This window comes from Oncorhynchus clarkii, chromosome 8 (genome assembly GCF_045791955.1).
Source record: "Oncorhynchus clarkii lewisi isolate Uvic-CL-2024 chromosome 8, UVic_Ocla_1.0, whole genome shotgun sequence".
Taxonomy (NCBI): domain Eukaryota; kingdom Metazoa; phylum Chordata; class Actinopteri; order Salmoniformes; family Salmonidae; genus Oncorhynchus; species Oncorhynchus clarkii.
Window position 1 is genome coordinate 16007527 of NC_092154.1, and position 19330 is coordinate 16026856.

The following is a 19330-nucleotide window of genomic DNA, read 5'->3' on the forward strand; positions in this document are numbered from 1 at the left end:
AGAGGTAATGGGGGTTGGATGCTCCTATTCACCATCATTAGAGGTAATGGGGGTTGGATGCCCCTATTCACCATCACAGGGGAGCATCATTAGAGGTAATGGGGGTTGGATGCTCCTATTCACCATCACAGGGGAGCATCATTAGAGGTAATGGGGGTTGAGTGCAGTGTCCCTAATATTTGCATTGACTGCCTTTTTTTGGTTTTATTTGTAATTATGTTTTGTTTATTGTATAAAAAGGTATTATTTTTTGCACTGACATTCTTGCGCTGGCGCTATACACTCACTGGACTACACACACACACACACACGCTGCAGCTACTCTATTATCTATCCTGATTGCCTAGTCACTTTTACCCCTACCTACATGTACATATTACCTGGACTACCTCGTACCCCTGCACACTGTATCCAGCCCGCCTGTATCCAGCCCGCCTGTATCCAGCCCGCCTGTATCCAGCCCGCCTGTATCCAGCCCGCCTGTATCCAGCCCGCCTGTATCCAGCCCCCCTGCATCCAGCCTCATTATTGTTATTTTATTACCATCCCCTTTTTTCTTGACTTTTTAAATTCTGCTTTGTTGGGAAGGGATCGTAAATGAGCATTTCACAGTAAAGTCTACACCTGTTGTATTCGGCACATGTGACAAACAATTCCCTACATAGCACACTTCATAGGAGTACATAGGGCTCTAGTCAAAAGTAGTGCACGATAAAGGGAATAGGGTGGCATTTGGGATGCAAGCCAAGGCCTTCTCTTCAGTTTTCAGAATGTGTTACATATTTCAACAACAAAGCCTTTATTTCACCAATTGAAAAGGCACTGGGGGACCACTTCTACCTGTTTACATATATTCCTCCAGACTTGTGCTGCTTGCATGATTTTTCGTTAGTGGCCCCAGCTTACTAACTTTACGGATATAATTATTCCCATTCATTAGTGGCCCCAGCTTACTAACTTTACGGATATAATTATTCCCATTCATTAGTGGCCCCAGCTTACCAACTTTACGGATATAATTATTCCCATTCGTTAGTGGCCCCAGCTTACTAACTTTACGGATATAATTATTCCCATTCGTTAGTGGCCCCAGCTTACTAACATTACGGATATAATTATTCCCATTCGTTAGTGGCCCCAGCTTACTAACTTTACGGATATAATTATTCCCATTCGTTAGTGGCCCCAGCTTACTAACATTACGGATATAATTATTCCCATTCGTTAGTGGCCCCAGCTTACTAACTTTACGGATATAATTATTCCCATTCGTTAGTGGCCCCAGCTTACTAACATTACGGATATAATTATTCCCATTCGTTAGTGGCCCCCGCTTACTAACTTTACGGATATAATTATTCCCATTCGTTAGTGGCCCCCGTTTACTAACTTTACGGATATAATTATTCCCATTCGTTAGTGGCCCCAGCTTACTAACTTTACGGATATAATTATTCCCATTCGTTAGTGGCCCCAGCTTACCAACTTTACGGATATAATTATTCCCATTCGTTAGTGGCCCCAGCTTACTAACTTTACGGATTTAATTATTCTGGCTTTTTAACCGCCTCCCTTCTCTCACCTTGCTCTGTCACTATGGAAATGGCAGTGAAAGAAGAGGGATAAATAAATGTGGGTTGCTACGGAAACGGTTGAAATGGGACCATGGAGGAGCCATGCACACATGCGCCACATTGCAGAGAGAGAAAGTTGCTTTCCAGTTTTGTTCACCTGCTGATAATTTGTTTCCCAGCTCTCTTATTTCTCAGCCCCCAGGATTGCTCAGCCTGTGTGTGTGTGTGTGTGTGAGAGAGATTCACCCCAGGCAGCAAGGAGCAGTGTGCTGACTGTGCATAGTGTGGGGGAGTAAGCACATCGCTGCCCTCTCTGCTCATAGCCTGGCTATTTGGACACAACACACCCAAGATGTTGCTGATGGGCAGACAGACGACTAGATGGAGCTGGGGCTCTAAAGTAGCTATGACACATTCACCAGAGCACCCGCCATCGTCTTCTCATCCCCCAGCCGTTTGATTCTGTCCATATAGTTTGAAGAAAAGTATTGCCTTTGACAAATATGCCATTGAGAAAATAGTAAAAGCCAAGGAAGGCCAGTGGGACGGCCTGAGCCTAGATCTTTCCCCCATCAAATGTGTCCCAGTAGGGGGTAGCAGCAGTGGCAGTGGTCCTGAGCAGAACACTGTGGTGTACTCACACAGAGACATTCAGAAGGCTAAGGAGGGGAATCAGACTCTGTGAAATCTGACAAGGAGCGCTGCCTGGCGTATTAAGTTTGATGAGCGCTCTCAGGAGACGACGCGTGTGTCTAGAGACAGTGGGAACGTGACTCGGTGCAGAGCGATGGATGGGAGATTAGACAGACAGCCTCCAGTGGGAAGTGCAGTCTCTCTTGGGTAGGGATGAGGCGGCACAATAATGCCATGTTCAAAAGAAGACTGATGGGCTTTTCTTCTGAGGACAGCTTTAGATGAGTTTGATGGCATACATCCAGTTGCCGGATTCCTGATAATGTAACTCAGGGTGATGTTTAGGTTCTGATGCCTGAACCCATATCAGAGGACTGGATTACTTCTCCATCTGGCCCCACTATGGGTGGGAGTGTGTGCTGGGATAGGAAGATGCACCAGCCACCCAGCTTTCAACACAAACACCACTACAAAGCAGAGTAAAAGCAGAGAGCCTGAAGGACAGAAAACAGCACTCAGGCACTGGTGCAGAATAGTAATGAGAGCGAACGCGAGAGAGACACATTGGCTCTGTGATGTGCATAGAAGTCAAGGTTCTTCTTCCGTCTTCAGCACTCTGAACACCAGTTCATATGCACACTGACTGGCTGTGCCTTTCAGTAGACGACTCCACAAGCACTGCTGTAGCAGTAGGATCATAAAAAGAGGGCAAATTGAGAGGGGGCTGAAATAGAAACCTGTGGTACTCATTGCCTTTTCTCCCCTCTCATCCTGTCTCCTATTTAGCCCGAGGGTTGGTGTGATGGAGTCTCTCTCCTTCCCGCCAACAACACACAACCTCACACACTCATGCCCAATTAAAATATTGACAGCCAACAGAGGCTTTTTGTTCTGTTTGAAGTCCCCGTTTCAGACGGTGCTCATCACCGTAGCTCTGGATGTCCTGGTTGGCTGCATCCCAAATTGCACCCTATTCCCTTATACCGTGTAACACTAGTGCACTGTAATCAAAACTTCTGTACTTTTGCTACAAAAAAAACCAAAGTGGTTTGGTACGAGAACTTTTGTATGTTCGGTACTTCTGTCAAATCTGTCTCATGTGATTGAAAGGATCAAGTCTATCAGCCCAGTCCCATTACAGCACAGTCTCATTACAGCACAGTCTCATTACAGCACAGTCTCATTACAGCACAGTCTCATTACAGCACAGTCCCATTACAGCCTAAAGAGCTTGCTCCATTCATTGCTAGGGCTGTCTGGGCTACATTAGCTCTCCAGTCCCCACTCATGCTGCACAGACTTTAACACACTTGAATAATGCAACACGGCATGCAGAAATGTTGAAACTGTTCGCAAAACAATGTCCATACAGGCTAGAGGTCGACCGATTAATTAGGGCTGATTAAGTTTTCATAACAATCGGAAATCTGTATTTGTGTCATTTTGGACGCCAATATTTTTTTTGCGCCTTTATTTAATCTTTATTTAACGAGGCAAGTCAGTTAAGAACACATTCTTATTTTCAATGACGGCCTAGGAACGGTGGGTTAACTGCCTCGTTCAGGGGCAGAACGAAAGATTTTTACCTTGTCAGCTCAGGGATTCAATCTTGCAACCTTACTGTTAACTAGTCCAACGCTCTAACCACCTGCCTCACGAGGAGCCCGCCTGTTACGTGAATGCAGTAAGAAGCCAAGGTAAGTTGCTAGCTAGCATTAAACTTAATCAATCATAATCACTAGTTAACTACACATGGTTGATGATATTACTAGTTTATCTAGCGTGTCCTGCGTTGCATATAATCGATGCAGTGCGCATTCGCAAAAAAGGACTGTCGTTGCTCCAACGTGTACCTAACCATAAACATCAATGCCTTTCTTAAAATCAATACACAGAAGTATACATTTTTAAAGCTGCTTATTTAGCTAAAATAAATCCAGGTTAGCAGGCAATGTTAACCAGGTGAAATTGTGTCACTTCTCTTGAGTTCATTGCACGCAGAGTCAGGGTATATGCAACAGTTTGGGCCGCCTGAATTTGCCAGAATTTTACGTAATTATGACATAACATTGAAGGTTGTACAATGCAACAGGAATATTTTGACTTATTGATGCCACCCGTTAGATAAAATACGGAACGGTTCCATATTTCACTGAAAGAATAAATGTTTTTTTTTCAAGATGATAGGTCATTAATATGGTAGAATCCGGAAACTAAGGCTCATATTTCTGTGTGTTATTATGTTATAATTAAGTCTATGATTTGATAGAGCAGTCTGACTGAGCGCTAATAGCTTTTCAAACGTCACTCGCTCTCAGACTTGGAGTAGTTGTTCCCCTTGCTCTGCATGGGTAACGCTGCTTCGAGGGTGGCTGTTGTCGATGTGTTCCTGGTTCGAGCCTAGGTAGCGGCGAGGAGAGGGACGGAAGCTATACTGTTACACTGGCAATACTAAAGTGCCTATAAGAACATTCAATAGTCAAAGGTATATGAAATACAAATGGTATAGAGAGAAATAGTCCTATAATTCCTACAACCTAAAACGTCTTACCTGGGAATATTAAAGACTCATGTTAAAAGGAACCACCAGCTTTCATATGTTCTCATGTTCTGAGCAAGGAACTTAAACGTTAGCTTTCTTACATGGCACATATTGCACTTTTACTTTCTTCTCCAACACTTTGTTTTTGCATTATTTAAACCAAATTGAACATGTTTCATTATTTAGTTGAGGCTAAATTGATTTTATTGATGTATTATCTTAAGTTAAAATAAGTTCATTCAGTATTGTTGTAATTGTCATTATTACAAATACATTTTCAAAAATGTCAGATTAATCAGTATCGGCGTAGAAAAATCATAATCGATCAAAACCTCTAATACAGGCTAGAACACCTTTACCATGCTAGACCGGTAGCTTCCAGCTTTAAATTGTAGGCTTTCCTTGCTAGCTTACAGCTGAATTCACTACCCTAGTACTCCGTAAATATGCAAACCATAATGTGAAATATGCTGATTTCAAAGCCGATTGTCACCAAAAACCGTATTAATTCACTTAGTCTCCCTCTCCACCAAAAACTAATTTACGTCTTGGTCCTACTTATCCATCCTGTCTGGTTTCCACTAGATTCCATAGCCACAACGTCAGATTCCACATGCACATTCTGTGCACATTCTGATCGTTTGTCATCTTTAACCCCATGAAATCAGCCTCAATAACTCAATGCATGCACACACTCCTATTGAATAATATCCATTCACCTGTATTGTGAATAGACCTAGTCTACATCTTGATTTACCCAGTTTATCAAGAGATTTACCATTCAACTAAATGATTACAATTATGTTGCTTTGTAGTTAGTACAATCTATCAATTTGACTTTGGTAAAAATAATTGATTAAATTAATGTGTACACGGCTGTCAAAAAAACATAACCTTTGACACATATAATGATATTGATCTCAAAAGACACCCAGCGATTGAACAGAACAGTAGCTGAGTTTATCTGTCTGGATCAAGTGCCATTCTATGACTTTGGCTAAAACAGCTTCTTTTTTTTGCGTGGTATTGTGATGTATCAAGTATTGTGATAGGAAAACTGGTATCATGACAACACTACAGTGTACACTACATTTGACCAGGGCCCATTTGACCAGGGCACTATATAGGGAATAGGGCACCATTTGGGACAAAAACCTTTACCTTAACAGGTGGCCTGTCTGAGCCACTCAAACCGTGACAGGCTACAGCCAACCAGCTCCGGGACTGAATTATCAAACTACCAATAAGGAATGAGGATGCCATAAGAGGAGACAACTGAAATATGGAAGGGGAAGAGAGGCCTGAGGGAAGGAATAGCTGCTGACAATACAATGGAACAACCCCATCCCAAGGAACTACAGAGAGGGGCATCATTTACAAATCATGAGTAGCAGTCAGATGACACACACGCGGGGCTGTGCTGAAAAATAATTTAGACTTAATGACAGCGTGTAAGAAATAGTGGGGAACGGGGACAGCAGCAATCTGACTGATTTCTCTAAGGGTGCATGTGTGTGATTGAGGCTGAGCGAGTGTGTAAAAACCAAATATAGCTGAGCAGTATCATTAATACAATACATTCCTCATTTGACTAGAGTAGCACTACGGGACAGAGGGGATTTGGGGGGGGGGGGGGGGGGTGTAGAATAGATTCACCAGTACGATTTGGAACAAAGGAAAAGAGGAACAAGGGGGAGAACATAAAGCATTGTGAAAAATTAGGGACTGTCCAAGACTTTCATTTTATTTGATTTAGATGAAAAAAAAGTAATTACCTTCTCTCACATCCTCCAGACAATCAATATATGAGAGAGAGCGAGCGAGAGAGAGATGAGAGCAGGAGTGAGTGAGACGAGGGAGAAAGAGCAGGAGCGAGCGAAATGAAGGGATCGAAATGAGGGAACGAGCGAGCGAGATGAGGGAGCGAGCAAGCAAATTATCAAGGAACCTACCAGGTACAACCCTAAATCCGTAAACAGAGGCACCCTCAGATATCATCCTGACCAACCTGCTCTCCCTCGCCTCGCGCTCCCTCTCCCCCTCCCCTCTCACCGCGCTCCCCTCTAGTTAAAGAGAGAAGGGGGGGGTACGGTAGTGGGTACGGCCAGTGAAAGTGCAGTGTAATGTCAATAATATTTCCCGTTTTGTTTTGGCTTTCATACCGTGTCATGTGTCTTCTCAGTCATGTGGAGACTGCCCATTGCTTTCATCTATTGTTATTCTCATTAATGTTGTTGTTGCTGTTAATGGTGACACCATTTCCACTACTACTACTATTATTATTGGTGTCTTATTGCTGTTGGTCCCACCATTGTTGTTATATGTGTATTTTGACAAAGTAAGAAACTTACCCTGAAAATAAAGACTATTGAATTGACAGAGACTGGGAGAGAACGAGGAAGACTGGTATACAGAGACTGGGAGAGAACGAGGAAGACTGGTATACAGGCAGACACAGACACTGAGTTTGGGAAACCCTACAATACCCTATAGGCCCTGGTCAAAGGTAGTGTGCCATTTGGGGGTGTAGCATAGACACAGACTGGGAAGGTATAATGGATGGGAATCCAGTCCTCTTGTAGTCTGTACCAACCTTACCTACTACTACAATACTGTTTCATCTTCCAGTCCAGCTAACAGCACAGTGCATTCTGAGTGCTAGTGATTTAAAGAGAAATAGTTGCTAGGGCGTCCCTCTCACACCCACAGTGTAATAACAGACAGCATTTTGCTGATTTCCCCCCTCAATGCTGTGGTGGGTTTGATGAGCGGAGCTCCCTGTAGGAGAGAGGCACAACACTAGAGCTCGCATCCGCTCAACCCCCCTGTCCCTGGGCCTCAGGCCAACCAATAGCAGAGTGGCAACCCATCCCCCCCCCTCCCCTTTGCCAGTGGCTCAGCCAACCAGCTCACAGCTCTGCCTGCCTTAGACTCCCCTGCTCCTCTATCCTTTCCCTCCAGCTCATCCCCCTTGTGCGCATTCTAATTATGGGGAGTGAGCCGCAACGCACAGAGGAAAGAATCAAAGGAGGGATGAAGGGTACAGGAGGGAGGGGGAGAGAAATGAAGGGTACGGGAGGGAGGGGGAGAGAGATGAAGGGTACGGGAGGGAGGGGGAGAGAGATGAAGGGTACGGGAGGGAGGGTGAGAGAGATGAAGGGTACGGGAGGGAGGGTGAGAGAGATGAAGGGTACGGGAGGGAGGGTGAGAGAGATGAAGGGTACGGGAGGGAGGGGGAGAGAGATGAAGGGTACGGGAGGGAGGGGGAGAGAGATGAAGGGTACGGGAGGGAGGGGGAGAGAGATGAAGGGTACGGGAGGGAGGGGGAGAGAGATGAAGGGTACGGGAGGGAGGGGGAGAGAAATGAAGGATACAGGAGGGAGGGGGAGAGAAATGAAGGGTATGGAGGGGTACAGGAGGGGAAATGAAGGGTACAGGAGGGAGGGAGGGAAGGAGGGTACAGGAGGGAGGGAGGGAAGAGAAATGAAGGGTACAGGAGGGAAGAGAGATGAAGGGTACAGGAGAGAGAAGAGGATCTACACAGGATGTAGATCAGCCTCTAGGTCTTAGAATAAACAACACTCCTTTCAGCCTGCAAGTAATTAGAATGCAGTGTGTGTAGGGGGGAGCAGCAAGCTTTAACATCAGTGTGGCAGGCCCAATGTGTCTGCTTCACTGCAGCTGTGTTCTCAGAGGAAAGCAGGCAGGCAAGGCCCCTACCCACCCCCTCTCACTCATGGGAGCAGACAGAGTACACAGAGTGGGGAGGGGATGGGAGCAGACAGAGTGGGGAGGAGGGAAAGAGGAGAAAATAATGTGAGTGTGTGTAAGGGGAACAGCAGAAAGAACCAACAGAACGGAGGGAGAGAGGGGGGCTAGTTGTTTTAGATAGGACGACGCCAAATGCTTGTCAGCAGACAGAAAGAAGAGGGAACACAGAATGCAGGCTTTTCTTCTTCTCTCCCTCTGCTGTAATCTTTCAAACTCAGCAGCCGCCCCCTTGCTTCGCTGGTTTAGTTATTGCGGTGCATTTTGCTGCCTCTGAAACGACTTCTGGGCTCTCATCCCTCACTAGACCTTTTAATCATCTTATGTCTCATTCTCAGTTCGTGTTCTCTCCCTCCCTCTAACTCACTGAGCTGCCCGCTCTCCTTTTCTCCCACCAGTAAACAGTCAGTTCCATTGTTTTTCAATTCAAATATTTATCTTTCCTTCTTTCCTTAGAAAACAGCGGGAGAAGTTGGGTAAAAAAAACACGTCAAGAGGCCGTCCGCATGTGTTTGTGTGTGACATGAAAAGCACACGCCGAGGTCTAGGAAAATAAATGACACCATCAGTCCTCCCTCTCAAACACACAGTTCAATAACTGTGCTCCTACAGCTCACACCTGTCCTTTGATTGGCTCTGCTGTGAGAACCCTGTGGTTGCCACAATACTCACATGTCTGTCGCAAAATTTCATCATTTGTCTGTCAAACTCGTAGTAATTAGGGCTGTCAGGCGATTAATCAAGTTAATGGCATTAGTTAAATTGAAATCTTTGAATTTGCTCAAATTTCACCCCAAAGAAAGATTATTTCCATTTAAAAAGCAGTGCATTTAGTTACAGGCATACTGATTCTAAGGTATGGAAACACAACATTATCTATATCAGAATGTTTTAATAGCATTTTACACCATAAACACCACAAGTCACTGACACAGCTACAGCTATGAATGCTCCCATTGTTTCAGTAGCCCTCCTGCCTATTATCAATGTTCTTGAAGTTTGCTCACAACACACACAGGTCTAAGTACTGTTGAAGCGTCGGGCATTCTAAATGGGTGTGACAACAGGAAGAAAAAAAAGAAGAACTTTTAAAAGTAACCATCTTGACTGTTCAGATAACTTGACACACACAGGCTTACACACTCCCTCCACCCCTCAGCCCTCTCTCACTTACTCTGCTCTCACACACTGTTGGGAAAGAGCTAGAAAGACATTTCACTGTACTAGCACACGTGACAAAAATAAACTTAAAAACACAATCATACACACCCCACTCTGGCATTAGCAGCCTACCTTTGAAGTATCTCTTTGAGAAGCCTATTCCTGCTCAGTTCCTCTTGTGCATAGCCTAGTCAGTGGTCAAGTTATCAGGATAATAGCAACCTCATTTATTATCAAACCAAAAGAAACGGCGTCAGGTGAGCAGTTTAAAACGGCTGCGACATGCGCTCCACGGCTGCTAGAAGAAACACAGCTCCAGTAACATTGGGCATAACTTTGACATGACTTTAGCTAGATTCACAGCGTCTTCAGATGTGTAAAGGAACAGACATGGACTGCAGTCGTGTTGCGTCCTGCCAAGGGTCCATGTGGAAACGTGTGCGGTGAAGAAATGGAGACGGAGTCCCAAAAATGACAGCGATAAACATGTCACACTATTACACCGTTAACTGTGACAAGCCCCGTAGTAATATAACTGATCTGTTAGTCTAACCCAATTTGGGATTTGACAGCTAACCTGGTGGGTTTCATTCCTGACATTATGTAGGCACCCGCATTGTCTTCCCTCTTGTGCGAAGGTGGTGTCATCTGTGTGTCTTGAGTGGGTTTGATTGGAATGTGTGTGTACACACTTGTGAGTAATCAATAGCTGGCCGTGTTTGAAGGGGGCTCCACGCCTCGTTTTTGTCACGCCGTATTAAAAGGGAAATTGAAATGTACTGCCTCCTATTTAAATCAGCCAGACTTTTTAAAGGAGAGGAAACTAAACAGGTGGTCAGCCTGCTGGAGGTAATTCAGCCTCTCCCTTTAGACCTTAATGAGGGATGAGTCCCAATTGACACCATAATCCCTATATAGTAGGCTACTTTTGAGCAGATCCCTATGGGCCCTGGTCAGTAGTGCACTTTAAAGGGAATGGGGTGCCATTTGGGACACAAGCTCATTCCTTAACAATGTTTAATACGAGGGAGGCAGCAGGAGGAACCATGCTGTAGTAAGCAAAGAGGCTGTGTGGTTGTGATGTCTGTCTGCTGCGTGGTTACAGACACATGCTAATGCAGCTAGCGCTAGCAGGCTCACTACAGACCGGCTCAACTACGGACCGGCTCACTAAGGCACGCTCCTATTGAGCTACACACTAATGCATCATACATGCTCAGACTACCTGCAGGTTTAACTTATTATTTTCACGATGCTCACTCACAACAGTAAAAACAACAGCAGGCCTATTGGACAACAAAGCTAGGAAAACAAAGCTAACACACACACACACACACACACACACTTACTTACTCCACCAGCACAAACAAATCAAATCTACTGACAAAAGCCCCTCTCGTCTCCGCTAGTCAACCAGACAAGTGGTATATCTCCGACAGAAGAAAAGCATCTCCACTTCAACAGGAGAGCTCCGTAGTGATCCGGTCCGTAGTTGAGCCGGTCTGTAGTGAGCCGGCAGCAGTGTTTTGTACGAGAGAGAAGCAGTCAGTATGGGATGCATTATAAGGCCAAAGCTACGCAGTGTGAGCCATGCTCGCTCCTATTCCTCCCTCATGCTGTTTTCTGACAGATAAGGGCACCGTGGACAGGGCCCCACATGTAGGACTGACGCAGGCAAAGAGGCAGGCACAGAGGCTGAGACACAGGCAGGCACAGAGGCTGAGACACAGGCAGGCACAGAGGCTGAGACACAGGCACACACACTGTGGTGACAGTAAGCCCCGTTGTGGGTGATTGGCCCTTCCATCAGCCGGGCTCCATGTCCTGCAGAGCGCATGTCATCCTGTCAGTCTGTCCGTGGGATGGTGGTGTGTGTGTGTGTGTGTGTGCGTCTCGCATGCTACTCCATTCTGACAGCATCCTCTTGGCAGATCAAACAACTGAGGGATCACCTACAGTGGGGGGTTAACATGCCTTGTATTCAGACAGAATTGGCAGATTTCCCCAGCTGAACAGTCACGTGTCAAACAGAGCACACGTCCAAAATGGCACCCTATTCCCTTTATAGTGCACCACTTCTGACCAGAGGTGTATGGACCCTGGTCAAATGTAGAGCGCTATAAAAGGGAATACGGTGCCAATTGGGATGTTGGCAGAAGCCGAGAGGAGCCCATTCTGTCTGGGCCCCACAGAGAACACCTGGCTGCCTGAGAATACAGCACCGTTATGACAGGCTCACACGGCTTCTCAAATTCAGCAGCTTTGCAATGGAACTGGAATGGCTGTGAGCAGCATCAGTGATAAAGGGCTCATTCACAGCCATCGTTGATCTGGGATCAGGGCTATAGAAGTGAATGGAGGAGATGCAGGTTTACACTAGGAAGAGGCACCGTGCGGTGAAACATTGGAAGCCATTCCCTTTCAAAGGAAGGAAAGCCAGAGAAGCAGTGAGTGGGGGGGACCGTTGAGCGACGCCAGGGACCTGAACAGGGCGGGACTTAAGTTCTGGAAAGCTGATCTTTATTCAAATCCTCGCAACACAAGTGACCAATCAGAGCTCACCATAGCTTCCAACCCCTACTGGATTGACTGACAATAGCTGTTGATACAAAGCACTACCTAGCTAGCACCCATATAAGGGCTAGCGTGGCTAGGTGACTGCCACTTGTACAGTGTAAATGGCCGGTGAAGAGACAGAAGAGACAGGAACACTGGCTGTTTGTTTACAGGACGGCATTTGTGATTCAGGAGAAATGAACGGGGCTGACACGATCTGGAGAAAGATCAGCATCCTAGCTTCACGGGTTTCACAAATGGCAAGGCTGAGAGTGTTTACAGTAGGAGTGAGCAGCAGAACACAAGAGGGAGAGAGAAAAACAAAGATGAAACATGGAGGATACTGGGGTATAAAAGAACAATGCATCAACAAAAACACCTAGTGAGTGAGTGAGTGAGTTCATGCTGAGTAGATGAGATTAGAGGGCTGTGTGCGTCACCAGTCTCAGTATTGTTCTCTTCCATAATCAGCCTGGTCAGTAGAGTTCCTCTTTCTGGGCCAGCTGAGGAGACATCGTTTCATATCGTGTGCTTCCTAAATGGCACCATATTCCCTATATAATGAGCTACTTTTGACCAGGGCCCATAGGCTAAACACTGCTCCTTTGCGCGACGCAACGAGGAGTGCCTGGATATAGCCCTTAGCCGTGGTATAATGGTCATATACCACAGACCCCCGTGGTGCCTTACTGCTATTATAAACTGCTTACCAACATAATTAGAGCAGTAAAAATAAATGTTTTGTCATACCCGTGGTACACTGTGATATACCACGGCTGTCAGCCAATCAGCATTCAGGGCTCGAACCACCCAGTTTATAATCCAACATTAAAACATTAGCCTATAACCAACAGTTCTAATGAAATAATTACCTCATTCAGTGAATATGGTATCAAATGGCAAAACTGTCCTTCACAAGATAGCTAAGCAGGAGGGCTCTAGACTGACCTTTTCCAGAGCCAAGTAAGACAGGGAATGCATCATGGATATTTTGATGTGCAACATGTCAAAATAGGAACCAGAAATATGTTTGGCTCTTTAGAGATTCATTTGCCTGCAAGTTTTTTGTGCACATTGGCTATGCAACATAATTTACCACCTGAGGAAGTGGGAACTCAAACCACATTAGCTAGATTGCCAACTATCTGATGCTACATAGTCATGCCATTGGTAGGCCTATATTTTTTCATTTAACTAGGCAAGTCAGTTAAGAACAAATTCTTATTTACAATGACGGCCTACCAGGGAACAGTGGATTAACTGCCTTGTTCAGGGGCAGAATGTCAGCTCAGGGATTCGATCCAGCAATCTTTCGGTTACTGGCCCAACGCTCTAACCACTAGGCTACTTACTGTATTCACTGTCATCTCAATGATATAGTTAATTTGTAAAGTGGTGTCATTTCCTCTATATTGACAATTGAGAAATGATGGTTATACACACAAAGCTGAGAGTCCTCTTTTTAACAGTAGTTGTTCTAAAAACAGTCTGTCAGTATGCTTGTGCTTCTCAAAACGCATCTCTCCCTTCACGCCGTGTACCAAGGGGGAGGGAGTGAGAGCCAGAAACAGGGCAGATACCGTCACACAAATTACATGTTCATGTTTTTAAATGTATGTCAATTGTAAAGCCTTATCTGTAATGGACATTTTCGTTTTGTGTCGGGCCCCAGTAAGACTAGCTGTCGCCATTGGAGTCAGCTAATGGGGATTCACATAAAATAACATTCTAAACTTCAATTGTAGAAATCAGGTTAATGCACATTACTGTTGACCAAATAATAGTTTAGAACCCAAAAATCTGCAGGAGCATTGTGTAGTCTAATCACTGACATAAGCCTCTTGCTCTGGTAAGAGGAGGGCAATGACCGTGTCGGTCATTTTTAGTTCATCATCCCAGCTCTAGTTAGTTTTGTTATCTAGAAAGTTGTTTAGGCTACCTTGTACTCTCCTCTCTCAACGACCCAAATTGCACTGGCACATGCCCTGTACACACAGAGCTCCCGCCAACCACGTGGTTGGAATGCTCCCCGGCCACGTGGTTGGAATGCTCCCCGGCCACGTGGTTGGAATGCTCCCCGGCCACGGGGTTGGAATGCTCCCCGGCCACGGGGTTGGAATGCTCCCCGGCCACGGGGTTGGAATGCTCCCCGGCCACGGGGTTGGAATGCTCCCCGGCCACGGGGTTGGAATTGTCCCCAGCAACGTGGTTGGAATTGTCCCCAGCAACGTGGTTGGAATGCTCCCCAGCACGTGGTTGGAATGCTCCCCAGCAACGTGGTTGGAATGCTCCCCAGCAACGTGGTTGGAATGCTCCCCAGCAACGTGGTTGGAATGCTCCCCAGCAACGTGGTTGGACTGCTCCCCAGCATGTGGTTGGACTGCTCCCCAGCATGTGGTTGGACTGCTCCCCAGAAACGTAGTTGGAATGCTCCCCAGCATGTGGTTGGAATGCTCTCTAACATCTTGAAAGTGCGCCTCTAGTATTATCTGATGTTTAAAAAACTAAATAATTTTTTCCCGTGGTGGCAACAATTTAACAGAGGCACAATATAACGGAAACACTGTAGTCATCTCTAACATTTTTTAACACCTTTGAAAACTGACTTTAAAACATTTTAAGACTTAAGACCTTTAAATCAGAAATGTATTTAAGACTAAAACTTTAAAGGAGCTGCAGACACCCTGGGATTTGTGGCTTCTGCTGCTTGCCTTCAGGTCTATAAAACAGAGAAACAGAGTAAGCCTCCCAATTGGTACCCTAATCCCTATTTAGTACACTACCCATACGGCTCTGGTCAAAAGTAGTGCACTTTATTGGGAATATGGTGACATTTGGGACGCAAACAGGAGTAATTTACTAAGCTCCATCTAGTCTCTCAGCCTTTTCCCAATAAAGTGCACATTTCTTCCACCATTGGTTCATACTTAAACACCACTGGTGAATCAATGAACCATAATGATTCATCATGAGTTTTGTGGCAGACTAGGAATTTTTCTTGAAACAAAAGCCAGGTTGTTATTGGTTGGTAGAGCAAAATTCACTGGTTTATCACTATGTGTTATCAGCCATGTGTAAAGTGGTCATATAGACACGACCATCTAGCCAAAATGACACGCATTCTCTGCCTAGAAATGTGTTCCATTAAATGGTCTTGGTATTAAATAGCAGCTCACCCATGTGACACTTACATCACGTCATAAATCAACCTTCTATTGCCGGTCATAACTCTGCTTATGGGCTAGATCCACTATACAGCTCTGTTGGCTCCATTCTACTATATAGCCAAAAAGGTCTGGGGCATTGTGGCATATCTATTCCATCATGGTCATTGATGGAAACACACTGAATTCTCTTGTTAGGTGAGCACCTCAACAAATAGCTCTAGCTCCATTTCTGATTGTAAATGCGTCATGGCCTGCCTGTTATCACACGCAAGACATGTGGGGCGACAGGTAGCCTAGTGGTTAGAGCGTTGGACTAGTAACCGAAAGGCTGCTAGATTGAATCCCGAGCTGACAAGGTAAAAATCTGTCGTTCTACCCCTGAACAAGGCAGTTAACCCACTGTTCCTAGGCCATCATTGTAAATAAGAATTTGTTCTTAACTGACTAGTTAAATAAAGTTTAAATAAACAAATAAAATAAAAGAGCATTGAGAGGTAGAAAAAAACATTCTGGGGCTGTGAAGCAATCTCAGGGTCATACTAGAAAAACTCATACACTACTATGACAAACACACACGAGGCCTGGCGGTGGTCCAGCGCTCCAGCTAGGTGTCAATCATATGGTGGGGTCTGAAAGCCTGCCCCGTTTGTGTGTGAGAGAAAGCCCAGAGCAGCACTGCGTAGGAGCTGTTCTAATAACACAGGCATCAGGACAAGATTACAACGCAAATCTGGGCTTTCTGCCGCAACAGGCAAGAAACCAAACCTCCCAGCTTATAGAGAACTGCCTGCCACCTGCAACAACATTCAGCTAAAGCCAGGCCCTTCGGCTGTCCTAAATGGAATAGTGGAAGGCTGTGTGTGTCAGGAGACTACTCAGTCTTTGGAGGAGTGTGGGGGATCTGCAGTGGGGCATCGTGCTCACCATCTCTGATTTAGGCCTCCAGTGGAATCCTATTCCCCATGTAATGTGATGCTTTCTGTTTTTAGTAAATACTTTTCTTAAAACTGCATTGTTGGTTAAGGGCTTGTAAATAAGCATTTCACTGTAAGGTCTACATCTGTTGCAGTTATATGTGACAAATAACACGAGATTTGAATAGTGTGGTATTTGCCACAGGCCATCTCTGATACAGCGCCCAGCTACAGAAAGGCCTGGATGGTTGTAGGATACCATGTAGTTTAACTACGGCGGAGCGCACCAAACAGTCCCGACTCCACTCTGGCCTCTCCTATGAAACAGTGCTGGGAAATTATTTAGTGAACTTGGGCAATGGGCATACATACCAACAATGTTGATGTTCACACACTTGCCTTGCGATGTATGGAAAATCATTTTTCGGGAAATACACCTGTAGCTTAGGCAGAATTTAGTAAACACCACAGAACCTATTTTTTTTCAACCACCCTGAGCTTTGAAGCAACCACACTCAAGTCATCTTTTATCCTATATTTACGGAAATCAAAAAAAGAATGGGGGGGGGCATTAACAGCGATTTAAGGGAAGCCATGTCTCCGGGGTGAGGCAGTTTGCGTCTCAAATTGGGGGGGGGGGGTGTACTCTTCAAAAAGATTTACGGGCACTGATCAAAGCCTTGCTGCCTCCCTCCTGGATCCTGATTGAGCATCCAGCTTGGCCTGTTTACAATGGCGCCGGGGAAAGACGAAGCGGATTTGATTATGGCTTGAAAAGAAAACAAAGATGAAATGCCGGTTCCCGAGAGAGTTAAATATCATGTCACATTTCACAGGAATTCAATTAAAATGTGTGACACTTGAAAACAAAAAACTGACTGTGAACTCTAATACCAATCATGTTCCATCGTGTCCAAAACAGCAGAAGCACCCAATCACAGACTTCCACTGGGAATATTGATGCAAAATCGTATTAATAGCAGTCAGAAAACTAGAATGCGGTGAAAATAAAAATGTATTGCTAAAATACACTGGTCTCCGTCTATATGAAGCACCACAGTCGGGCTCAATTGACACAATACTCAAATCTAAACAGGTGAATCTGTGGAGGGATGACAAGAATACGTTCCATTAGTAGAATGTGATTAGTACATAATCAGTTGCTAGAATATGCACATTTCTGAGGAGGCTGTTTCCTCAGCCCCGTTGCCATAGCAACACCAGCGGCAGAGTGGGAGAGCGGCAGAAGGGAGGGTGGCGAGGGTGAACCACACTACACTTATAGACATTTCATACCCTGAGGGTGGGATGACTGCTATATCTGATTAGGACTCGGCCCAATGAGAGGACTCGGCAGTAGCATTGGAAGTATAGTACCTATTCACTCTTTTCAGAGCCACTCTTCACCAGCTTGCTGGTCTGGTCTACACAGACTTTCAACACAATTACCTGTGGTAGTCAGAGACAAATATGAAAGTCTGGACAGGGTTAGAAAGTTCCCTGTAGAATATTACCGTAATACTACCTGTGAGCACGCAAGCAACTGTGAACTAAAAAAAAATATTTAAAAAAATTGTGATGAACATGTCAGAATCGGTCAATATTAGCTAAAAATGCCAGCATCGGTATCGGCCCGATGTCTAGTTTAACGGCGATGTGCAAACCCGAAGTCAAAGCTGACGTACATACCTATATAACACAGAGAGAACATCTTCGTATATAACGGAGGTGCATGACATAATGGCACCATGTAAAATGTTGCCCTACACGTGTGACACAGCATTCCTAACCTAGCCCACAATGTCTGCTGTGTGGATCAACAGTCAACAAGTCAAACAGTCATTTGAAAGAGTAAGAACATTTCAGCGAGACAACTCAAAGGTGAAATCCATTAAAGCCACGATAATGGAATTCATTGCCCTTGACAATCAACCGTTCTCTGTCGTGAGAGATGTTGGCTTTCGGTGACTAGTCGAGCACCGGCACACTTTTTTCCCCCGGTACTATTTTTCAGATGTTGTCATAATGGAGTTGTAGCGATGGGAGTTGTAGCGATGAGACAAGATAGTAATTACTAAAAACAATTGGATACCACGAAAATGGGGATATATATATTTTTTTATGAGCTTTATGTGCGTTTGGAACATTTCAGCTCAGTTTATATTTTTGTTAAATTCTAACACCACCGACAGTGGAGAGCGCATGCCCATTCTGACTTAGCCAAAGCTATGCTAACCAGTCAGCTAGCAGCTAGTGTGCAACGCTGCCCCTTTTCCCGACGAGGTGGGTGTTTTTACTGGCCCACATTGGTGAATGAAACAGTTGCCCTTGACAAAAGTTTGCCCCGGCAACAAAACTGCCCACACAGGCTGTGAACAAGCAATTCGGCGACATTCTCTACTGTTTCGCCACCATGCTCGATGCTATGTACAAGGACCACTACTTCGATGCAGACAAAACAGGGTTTACGTGAAATGTTACAGACACAGCGGGACAAGATGGAAACTGACACAGTAACAGTGCGCACCGAGGAAGAGAGGCCACTGACAGAACTGAACCTTCACTGCTTGACATGTACGATGAAATTCTGGTTGAGAATGAACCGACTGAACAAATGAACAACGAAACAGCACAGCAAGTAAGTGAAATAAATATGTTGATGTTTTACTGGTAATGGGGACAATCATAAATGCCAACAGAATAACCTTTTGGTCAGTGTGGTGTGTGTATTTAACTAGGCAAGTCAGTTAAGAACAACTTCTTATTTACTATGACGGCCTTCCCCGGCCAAACCCAGACGACGCTGGGTCAATTGTGCGCCGCCCTATGGGACTCCCAACCACGGCTGGATGTGATACAGTCTGGATTCGAACCAGGGACTGTAGTGACACCTCTTGCACTGAGATGCAGTGCCTTAGACCGCTGTGTCCATGTGTGTGTTAACTATTTAACTGTACTAGAATGCTTAAAAAGGCAGCTACAATGTTAAATATTGGTATCAGGTTTTTTGGGCAA

The 19330-nt window shown here is 45.1% G+C and overlaps 1 protein-coding gene across 4 annotated transcripts in view; it reads right to left on the minus strand.

The window, feature by feature from the left end:
• The window catches only part of LOC139415013 (AT-rich interactive domain-containing protein 1B-like), an 83242-nt gene that overhangs the window by 39565 nt on the left and 24347 nt on the right, over positions 1-19330 (minus strand). The window lies entirely within an intron of this gene.